An 11,372-nucleotide genomic window follows, 5' to 3' on the forward strand; every position below is an offset into this window, starting at 1 on the left:
TATTGTTTGTATCGTATTTGTTTTTTGTTGAATGGTAAAGTGTTTATAGTTTTGAAAACAACTACAATTGAGGAGCGACTCGGTTTGAATTAATCTGGTCCGCGTGAATGTTTACATAAACTGCCAAAACTAACGACGAATTTCTTAAACTCTCATTGGTTGCTTTTTTTTTATTCCGATAGTCTTATTTCTTCTGGTCTGGTTCAGGAAATTGACATTATTTTTTGTACTAAATGCCGTCTCAAGGAACGGGTACATTGTCCAGGAGCCTCACCGGTCTAGAGGCTCAATGCTAATCTATGTATGCAGTGTTTTGCTATCAATAAATAAATACTACAAGGCCAGAGTGCATGGCTTTGTTCGGGGGATCTTATAATGTTATTAAGACGGTTCTGTTTGCACTCATACCACCTTAGATGATGTTTCATCACTCTCACGGACTTTCTCTTACTTGTTTTAGTCAATAGACTGCGGCCATGCTAGATCATCGCAAATAACTATCTTGTCTAACTGGCTGTTTGTGAGGTTGGTGTTTTCAAGTCCGCATTCCTTTTTAGGGGTTGTTCACCTCCTGGTCTGCCTACAAGGCACTGGAGAACCTCGAATGTTGTAAGCCCTTACAATGCAGAGAAGTAGTCGCGAAAGAAACAAAAAAAAAAGGAAAGAAAATCGGCTATCAACACGGCTAATTAGTATTACTTACATTGACTGCTTCATCTCCTTAACTATTTTCCCCACTCCCATCGGCCCCGCTTCCTTGCTCCGGGTGCAATAACGTTGAGTTCACTGCGTAAAGGAAAAATGAAATTCTTAATGTTGAAAGAGCTTGAAAAAAATCAGTTTATCTTTTGGTGGGTGCGCCTTAGTCAACTGATGACCCGCTGTTTAAGTGCACGTTCTGACCATTTTTCAGCCCTGTTTGTTGGTGGATATCAAATCACACACACACACACCCTTTATCAGTCAATGAACTGCAGCCAAACTGGTGCAGTCCTTGAAGGGTTTAGTCGAACAAATCTACCCGAGTACTCATCTTTTTAAAGTAAGTCTGGCACTTATTCTATCGGTCTCTTTTGCCGAAACCGCAAGTTTACGGTGACGTAAACAAACCAGCACCAGTTGTCAATCGCTGGGAAGGGACTTACACACACACACACATACGTATAAGGCGGTGAGCTGGCAGAAACGTTAGCACGCCGGGCAAAATGCTTAGCGGTATTTCGTCTGCCGCTACGTTCTGAGTTCGAATTCCGCCGCGGTCGACTTTGCCTTTCATCCTTTCGGGGTCGATAAATTAAGTACCGGTTACGTACTGGGGTCGATATAATCGACTTAATCCGTTTGTCTGTCCTTGTTTGTCCCCTCTGTGTGTAGCCCCTTGTGGGCAGTAAAGAAATAGGTATTTCGTCTGCCGCTACGTTCTGAGTTCAAATTCTGCCGAGGTCGACTTTGCCGTTCATCCTTTCGGGGTCGATTAAATAAGTACCAGTTACGCACTGGGGTCGATATAATCGACTTAATCCGTTTGTTTGTCCTTGTTTATCCCCTCTGTGTGTAGCCCCTTGTGGGCAGTAAAGAAATAACACACACACATATATACGATGGGCTTTCACACAGTTCCCGTCAACCAAATTCATTCGTCGGCCCGTTGGATAGAAACAATGTGGTAGCAAAGCGAGCTTCTTAACTACACATCCATGTGTGTGTGTTTGTGTGTGTACAAATACACACACACACACACACACACACATATCTATATATGTACATGCACAAACACTCATCAACGCTTATACGTTTCGTTTTGTAAAAAAAAAAGTAACGTGTTTATGGCAAAATAAATAAATAAATGAATAAATATTGAGAGCCAGTTCAGTGTGAAATGCCCTGGCTCGTGTGAATGTTTACATAAGCTGCCAAAACTAACAACAGATTTCCTAAAATCTCATTGGTTACTTTCTCTGATTCCGATGAACTTTTCAAGTTTTCTTTTTTCTCATTTCTTCCTCTTCTCATCGTATCTAATATTCTTATGTGAAGACATGAAATGAAGTGAAAGTTGACAGAATATCTTGCAGAATTAAGTGGCTTCCTCTTTTGGTTGGTATGTGAATGTTTGGGGAATACGCACAAACACCTACATACATACACACACACGTGAGGGAGCAGGTGTGAAAGAAGAGTCGCCTATATTTCTAAAAACATTACAGGTGCAAAACCAATGGTTAATTCTTGACCAGCCATAACCAACGGCTATATTATATTATATATATATATATATATATATATATATATATATATATATATATATATATATATACCTCTTTTACTTGTTTCAGTCATTTTGACTGTGGCCATGCTGGAGCACCGCCTTTAGTCGAGCAAATCGACCCCAGGACTTATTCTTTGTAAGCCTAGTACTTATTCTATCGGTCTCTTTTGCCGAACCGCTAAGTTACGGGGACGTAAACACACCAGCATCGGTTGTTAAGCGATGTTGGGGGGGGGCAAACACAAACACGCACACACACACACACATATATATATATATACATATATACGACGGGCTTCTTTCAGTTTCCGTCTACCAAATCCACTCACAAGGCTTTGGTCGGCCCAAGGCTATAGTAGAAGACACTTGCCCAAGGTGCCACACAGTGGGACTGAACCCAGAACCATGTGATTCGTACGCAACCACACAACCACTCCTACGCCTATATATATATATATATATTATAGGCGCAGGTGTGACTGTGTTGTAGAAGCTTGCTTCCCAACAACATGGTTCCAGGTTCAGTCCCATTGTGTGGTACCTTGGGCAAGTGTCTTCTACTATAGCTAGTGCTGACCAAAGCCTTGTGAGTGAATTTGGTTGACGGAAACTGAAAAAAGCCCATCGTATATATATGTATATGCTTGTGTGTCTATGTTTGTCTCTCCACCATCGCTTGACAACTGATGTTGGTGTGCTTATGTACCCGCTACTTAGTGGTTCGGCAAAAGAGACCAATAGAACAAGTGCTAGGCTTGCAAAGAATAAGTCCTTGGGTAGGTTTATTTGACTAAAAGACTGAAACAAGTAAAAGAATATATATATATATATATATATATATATATATATATAGATATACATACATACACATGTGCACTCACAAATACACACAGAAATATATGCATATTTAATAGATATACACAATATTAATTATTTTATCTGATTGAATGAATAAATCAAATTAAAACATTACTCTGATAGAATAGAGTTATATTATTTCATAGGTTACTAAATCATCAGATTATTTTGTTATATATAATTATAAAGATAGGGTGATTATACTGAAGAATGAAGGATAAAATAAAGTTTAATGAAATTTACAGCTTGAATGTAGAGGCTTGGCAAACGATTACTTTTTTTTCTTTTAGAGGCTGCTGGCTGAGAAAATCTATTTCATCAGTCCTCAAAATAATGCTGGTATTCGTTTTATCAACCCAGCAGGGATGAAGCAAAGTTGATCTGACCAGGTTTTGATGACATTGAACATATAATGCTAATTTCACAATTAAACATGTTCTGATGAAAGGGTATGAGAAGTAATGACACTTACGTCTGCCTAATAAGTCTAATAATGCAAAGTAAATGAACTAGTTCAAACTGGGAATTCAGATATGCTCACCAATAACTTACTGTCACAGTGCAATGTCTATTAAATAATATCTTTTTAATGAATTGAGTGAATGGGCTTAAGTAAGAGCAATTAAATTGATATTTTTATTTACATGAGTGGGCTGGTTAACTTGTTGAAACAAATGTTTTTGCAGCTAGATACTCTTCCTACTGTGAAGTAAGAATTTTTTTTCAGTCAAGCTAATATATATAGACGAATTGTTCTGGGACCCAACACAATGGCAGTAATAACAGACCATAAGCTCTGTTAAAGTAATGGACCACTGACCAATGTTATAAAACCAGATCTTATTACAGTTACAGTATGGAGTATCAAAGTGAAAAATATTTTATTTTGCTTGCCCCAGTTTACCTGAAAGTGCACACAATTAGGTGTAAAACAGTTTTTCTTTTTTAAATCAAATGTTTCTTTTTTCTTACAAAATAGTTCTTGAAGAAACTGAAGAAAATTGACTGATATAGTTTGTAGGTATCAACTAATTTATTGACCTCCCTTTTTAGTCAATATTTTAGTATTTCTCATCTATGCTGCACTGAGTCTAGAACCAAGACTAAACTCTTTTTAAATTGACCTGTTTAACTGTGTGTAGTTCAAGGTTACTATTGTAACAAACATAAATATAAATGGGATACAAATGAATGTTTAAAATTTTATGTTGTAAAACTCTAATTTATGTCAACTTCACTTTACAATTCAAAATGTGAAACTGATTAAAACCAACATATATCTCTAAAACATTTAATTTGATGACAATAATATGAAGAGACATTCAACAACAACATATTTGAATTTTTGAAAATATAGGGAAAAACACTTTAAAAAAAGTGTTTGAAATGAAATTAAAGAAAAGTTACATTTTGTAATTAATGTCAAAACAAACATTTTACTTCTTCATGTCACTATGGTTATCAACTAGCAAAAGCAGATGAAGCCCATACAATATAATAATTTGAGAGTGTATTCATGAAATGTTAAATTTTTTTAAACTGGGCTAAAATAGGTTAAAAGGAACAGTACATTTTCTCTTCAAATCGATGAACTTTGCTGGTTGAGCAGTTTTGTTTGTGTTGGTACAATAAACCTATGAATGTAGTACTGAAGAAAACTCATTAATCTCTCAGCTATGGGGAAAGTAATATTTAATTTAATTAATCCATTGTAGAAATATACAATTTCAAAATAACTGTGTTCAAATATTTGGGTATGGAAAATTTCTGATCCTGTTGCAAAAATTAAAAAGTAAAATATTTGATGCTGTTAAACTGGTTGATTTTTAATACATCAAGGCCACTAAATGCAACAAACTTCCATCTATGTTAAAAATATGGGAAGTCTGCATCCTTATCTCTATATACTGAAGTACTTTAGTTATTGCTGATAAATGTTGGCACAATTTTATGAAGTATTTGAAGAACTTGGGTTATTTCTAAGAAAACCTTTTTAGACTTTCAACTAAACTAAAAGATTGATTTGAAAGGGGGAAAATGATATATCTTTTTGCTATTTTACGATACTTGAATAAGGTCAATCTTGTAATGCAGGATACCAATACAACATGGTTCAAAGTACAAAATATAATTAATCAACTTAAGTGTAAACTAAAACTGTTGTAGTGAGTTTGTAGCTATGGTTGATATTTAATGTTTTGAAAACTTTAAACATACCACTTCCACACAGTGCATTCATAAAATGTCTAATTTTTATGAAACTGAACTAAGACAAGTTAAATATGAGCTCAGCATTCTCTCTTCAAATAGATGAGTCAACAAGCTGAGTTGGAATGCAACAGGCTTAATTTTGCAACAATTGTGTTGATTGTGTGTGTGTGTGTGAATCAGTAACAAATAATTGTCTGATTGAAATTGAATATAATTTCAAATGGGTTTACAATTTTGGTTAAATTTAAGCAACCTTTCACTAGAAGAAAAAGACATCACAATGAATTTTACCTTAAAATCAAAAATCCAACCAGTAGAAATTACAAAATTTTGGTTTGCATTATTAATGAACTACCAACCATAAATGCAAAAACTTAAACAGTATTAATGTGATTTCTAACTTCATATTTATGTGAAGGAACATTTTCGCTGTATTCAAAGGCAAAAATATATTTAGAAATAAATTAAATAGAGAAATTGACTTAAGGTTGCAAGTAACATCTATAATTCCAATATTGGGACTCTCTGTGATGAGAAACAGGTCTAATGAAGTTACTAACTTTTATCATCTTAATTACAAAGTTTAATTTTTCAAACCATTTAGGTAAGCAAAGTTACTAATTAACATTGGCACAGTGTTATTTTAAAGCTTATCTACTGCATGACAATATTTTTTAGAACTATTTTAGGTTCTAAAAATGTTCTCCCAATCTTCAAGATTACATAAATATAAAAAGTTTGAAAAACCTCAACACAGACTACTGAAAGTAGAGACAGTTAGGTGGATAGAACACTAGATAACTATCAAAGAGGTTCATATCCTGTTCTGGCAATTCATTGTGTTTGTGGTTAGAAGACTTAACTCTGAAATGATTCAGTATACTAAACTGAAAATTGTTACTATACAGGTAGGAACATGTCACAACTTTAAATAACAACAGTAGTATTTTAATTGAGGATTATATTAATTGAATAACCTTCTATTTTTACCAACCTCTGCCATCTGTCTTCACCCTTACCTTCTGGTGTCCATTACAGTTAAAGATCTTATCCCATTATTCTCCCTCCCAGTTTTTTTTTTATATTGTAAGTTAAGAGGAAGTGCTCTTGACAAATGATTTCATCTTGAATTTCCACAGATAGATAACTACAGGGAAGATTTGAGCAAAATATTTAATTAAGAGTTTTCTGGGGTGAGACACATAAAGATGATGAGAGGAAAAGAAAAGGTTAGAGCTCGGTAGTTAAGAAGAACATGAGCCAATGTAACAGTAGAAGAGATAAAAGGAGAACACAGTGTAGCAATATCATAATGATTATTTGTACATGCACCAACATTCTAATCATTTGCTCGACAATTAGAATGCTGGTCAATATAGCAGCTACTTGTTTCAGATGCATGAGCAGTCTGTAGTGAGTGGTAGTCTATATAAAGTTAGCAAGGAGTGGCTGTGTGGTAAGTAGCTTGCTTACCAACCAAATGGTCCCGGGTTCAGTCCCACTGCGTGGCAGCTTGGGCAAGTGTCTTCTACTATAGCCTCGGGCCGACCAAAGCCTTGTGAGTGGATTTGGTAGACGGAAACTGGAAGAAGCCCGTCGTATATGTATATATATATATATATATATATATATATATATATATATATATATATATATATATATATATATGTATGTGTGTGTGTGTTTGTGTGTCAGTTTGTCTCCCCAGCATCGCTTGACAACCGATGCTGGTGTGTTTACGTCCCCGTAATTTAGCGGTTCGGCAAAAGAGATCGATAGAATAAGTACTAGGCTTACAAAGAATAAGCTCTGGGGTCGATTTGCTCGACTATAAAGGCGGTGCTCCAGTATGGCCGCAGTCACATGACTGAAACAAGTAAAAGAGTAAAAGAGTAAGTGTTCAGAATTGAAGTAATTTCTAGATCAGGAGAGAAAGCAATTTTAGTTCTTTTACAAATGATGTCACCATGGGAGGCCTAAATTTTGCAAACTGGTGAAAGTTTTACTTGCAAAGTGTTTGCTTGTTTGTTTGTATGTATGCATGTGTACATGCATGCATAGATGTGTGTCTGTACATGTATGTAATTATACACAGACACATACTATCTTGGATCTAGACGAACCATTCAATCCATGCTGACATGACAAACAGACTGAACCACTCCATCACCATCACATTCCTCTCCCCTTCTTTTTCATGCTTATCCCTAACATTCTCTCTCCCTTGTCTCCATTACTCCCGCCCAACCATTCTCCCTTCTTTATTCTTTTCACTATCATCCCCTCACAATAAATCTGTTTCATCCATAATGCATGGCAGAGTGGTGGAGGCTCTCTTTTTCTTTGCAAGCTGCTACGTAAAATGTTGGTGCGACAAAACATAGCCAGTGCACTTTGTGTAAGTGGAGGGTAATTGATTCAAGCAGTAACAATGCAAGGCTTAAGAAGGGTCTTTAGTCTTATTAGTAGCAAAGCAACCTCTATAGAGCTGGTACTACAAAAAAAAAAAAAGCATCTGGTACACTCTGTAAAGTGGTTGGTATTAGGAAGGGCATCAGGCTGTAGAAATTGTCAAAAATGAGACACTGAAGTAAGATGTGACCTTAAGACTTGTTGGATCCTGTGTAACCATTCAACCTCTGCATGGAAGATGGACATAAAATGATGATGACTTACATGTATTCATTTATTTATTTTACATCCATTTTTCTATACTACTGTGAATTAGATGAATATATTATTGAAGCATTGTTTTACAGACAAATGCTGTTCCAGTTGCTAACCCTTGCCTATTTTTCAAGCAAGGGATCTTGTATTCTACACAGCTTCAAAGGCATGAAGTAATTGCATAAGTTATTAAGAGGGAAAAGTGCCAACAACACTGCTCAAACATTAACCTTTGAATATGCAGGCACAGCTGCAAACAAACATGCAGACATACAACTACACACACACACACACACACACACACACACGTGTATGTATCGATAGAAACTAATGCAAGCATTTGTCAGCATTTCTGTGAACTGGTGGAATGTTAAGGCATTCAATAAAATGTCTTGCGGTATTTAGTTACATCCCTTTACATTCTGAATTCAGATCCTGCTGAAGCAACTTTGTTTTTCTTCCTTCCAAAGTCAATCAAATAAGGTTTGTCAATCAGTCAATTAATTTGACTCTTCCTTCACACAAAATTTGTAATCAAGCACCGGTGTTACAAATTGACATTTATAATCTTTTGATGTAGTTATTATTTTCACAAAGTGAAACTAATAGAAATGAAACTATTAAAAGTGAAACTAGTGAAAGCAAAACCATATAACAGTGAAATTATTACATCACATTACAATAGAGATGTCATTGTTTCTGCTTTGACACATATTACTGAAACAGTCTAAAAGATTTCTCCGAGCTCACATTAGGCAAGTTGGAAATTTTTTTTTGGCCCATGACACTCCATGGACCCTAAATAATGCATGTGTAAACCTTGAATGAAATCAGTTGGTTAGTTCTTGAGTTTTAGTGATGCACACACACTCACACATTCTCAGTTTTATATATATAGATACAAATCATGTATGTTTTATTTATTCATTACATTTGCAACTGTTAGCTGAGTGTTCCAGTACTCTCAGTAACATAATTGAAATATGACTCATCATTTGGGAAGATTAAAAACTAATAAACTACAGGCCCCCAAGTGTTGTATATTGATTGCAATAAGACCCTTTACTTTAATTGAAATGACAACATGGAACAAAAATTTTTCTATATCTGTAAAAGACTATTCTTTTATTTTTTAAAATCCTTTTATTAGAAATAGGAATATTTGCAAAGAAAAACACACTTCAAAAACCTCATTTTTTTATTATTAAAAAAATGATAACATTACTGTCTTACAGGGACTACAAAATCAATAAATGTGTATCCAGTTTACTAAGTTGTGCAAATACTCATTTCAAAGCAAATGATCTCATCAAAATTTTGGGAATTTTTCTACATCAGTAAAAGACTATTTTATTATTTTTTTTTATCCTTTTATTAGAAATAGGAATATTTACAAAGAAAAACACACTTCAAAAACCTCATTTTTTGTTATTAAAAAAATCTGAACTGTAAATCAAAGGCAGATATTGTTCAATTGATATCTTTTCTTGCTTAAATATTTACTTTCATTCCAGAGATAAAATAAGAAGTTGCAGTTACAGTAACATATTTTTACTCTCTATTCTAGTCTGCTTGACTAATTCTAAATTATATTTTGATTGACAAAATGACAAATAGACTTGATATGCATACATGAGATTTTGGGAGTGTATATCTGGGAGACAAGAAAGGAAAATGTTGTTTGTACAATCATAACCAATATACAAATGTTAATTATTATCTTATCAAGGCTTATAATGTTTGTAATATGTTAATTGTTAATATTTGTTATAAAAGCAAGATGGTGAGCTGACAAAATTATTAGCACACTGGGTAAAATGCTTAGTAGCATTTCATCTGTCTTTTTATTCTGAGTTCAAATTCTGCCATGACTGACTTTGCCTTTCATCTTTTTTGGGGTTGATAAAATAAGTACTAGCCAAACACTGGGATCAATGTAATGGACTAGACCTCTCCCACCAAATTTCAGGCCTTGTGCCTATAGGAGAAAGGAATATCTTATCTATAAAAGGCAGATTTTCAGTGTGTGTGTGTGTGTGTGTATGTTTAAAATTCATACATTTACACAATTCCAAATTTCTTGGATTAAAGAATCACAATTAATATTCTAAATACAATAAGTTAAGTCACAGCGTCATTTTTTCAGTCAAAAAAACTCCCAATTAAGAATAAAATAGATAAAACTACACAAATTAACATTTTCCCCCCTAATAAAATCTAATTTCCTCTTTCTACTACCTTTACAAATCCTTTCAACTCCTTTCTCTTATTAGCCTTTACAAACGATCCAACAACAAATACAAAAAGAAAGGAAGGAGAAACACTGACAGTAAAAGAAAACCATTTCAGTATCAAAACTGAAACAATCACATTTCGATACTGTAATGACAAGTACTTTCACTTTAATGGTTTCATTTTCATATACATACATCATTCTAATTGGCAAGAATTGTAACTTATTTCAAACTCCGTCCTTCACCATGATAACAACAACAAAAAATAACCACACATCTTTTTCAAATACGATCGACAAACATTTATTCTCTACAAACTGAGTCTTTTGCAAAATCTTTTTGTAAATCTTGAGATTAACACCTGCACGATTACCTAACTAACCCTAACCCCAACCCTGACCCTAAAACCCTAACCCTAACACTAGTGAAAATCGTGCCGGCGTTAATCTGAAAATTTAATAATCTTTTTTAAAACACTTTTACTTAATAACATTTTTTTATTTAGTGTGTGTGTGTTGCCCATATATATATATATACACTTAAGACTTAGTTGTGGGTTGGGACTTTCATTGGCAGAGGTCATTATTATTATTATTATTATTATTATTATTATTATTATTATTATTATTATTATTATTATTATTATTTTTTAAAATTTTTCCCACAAGGGCGGCTTGGGGCAGGTGGAGAATAATCGATTATATCAACCCCTGTGTTCAACTGGTACTTATTTTTTAGACCCCGAAAGGATGAAAGGCAAAGTCGACTTCGGCGGAATTTGAACTCAGAACGTAGAGATGGGCACAAACCTCCCATCGCTACACTGATTCTGCAGAACAGGGTTGAGTGTGAAAACTAACTTTAAAGTGTAAATATAGATGTTTTTGAATACACGCTCATACATACATACCTACAAATACACACATACATACAAATACCTGTCAGTCTCTTCCAAATACAAGTGACAGTCAAACATTTATTCCTTACAAACTGAATCTTTTTAATATCTTTCTTAAAACACATTTACTTACTACCATATATATATAGAGAGAGAGACACAGAATACACATTAATACACACATATATACAAATATATATATATAATTGCTAAACAGGATAGCAAACATTAAGGC

The 11,372-nt window shown here is 34.1% G+C and overlaps 2 protein-coding genes across 5 annotated transcripts in view; one reads left to right on the forward strand and one right to left on the reverse strand.

The window, feature by feature from the left end:
• The window catches only part of LOC106878127 (cilia- and flagella-associated protein 300), a 205,551-nt gene that overhangs the window by 97,710 nt on the left and 96,469 nt on the right, over positions 1–11,372 (reverse strand). The gene's annotated exons all lie outside the window — the stretch shown is intronic.
• Positions 1–11,372, forward strand: part of LOC106878126 (uncharacterized) — a 75,112-nt gene that overhangs the window by 59,296 nt on the left and 4,444 nt on the right. The gene's annotated exons all lie outside the window — the stretch shown is intronic.

This window comes from Octopus bimaculoides, chromosome 3, assembly GCF_001194135.2.
Source record: "Octopus bimaculoides isolate UCB-OBI-ISO-001 chromosome 3, ASM119413v2, whole genome shotgun sequence".
Taxonomy (NCBI): domain Eukaryota; kingdom Metazoa; phylum Mollusca; class Cephalopoda; order Octopoda; family Octopodidae; genus Octopus; species Octopus bimaculoides.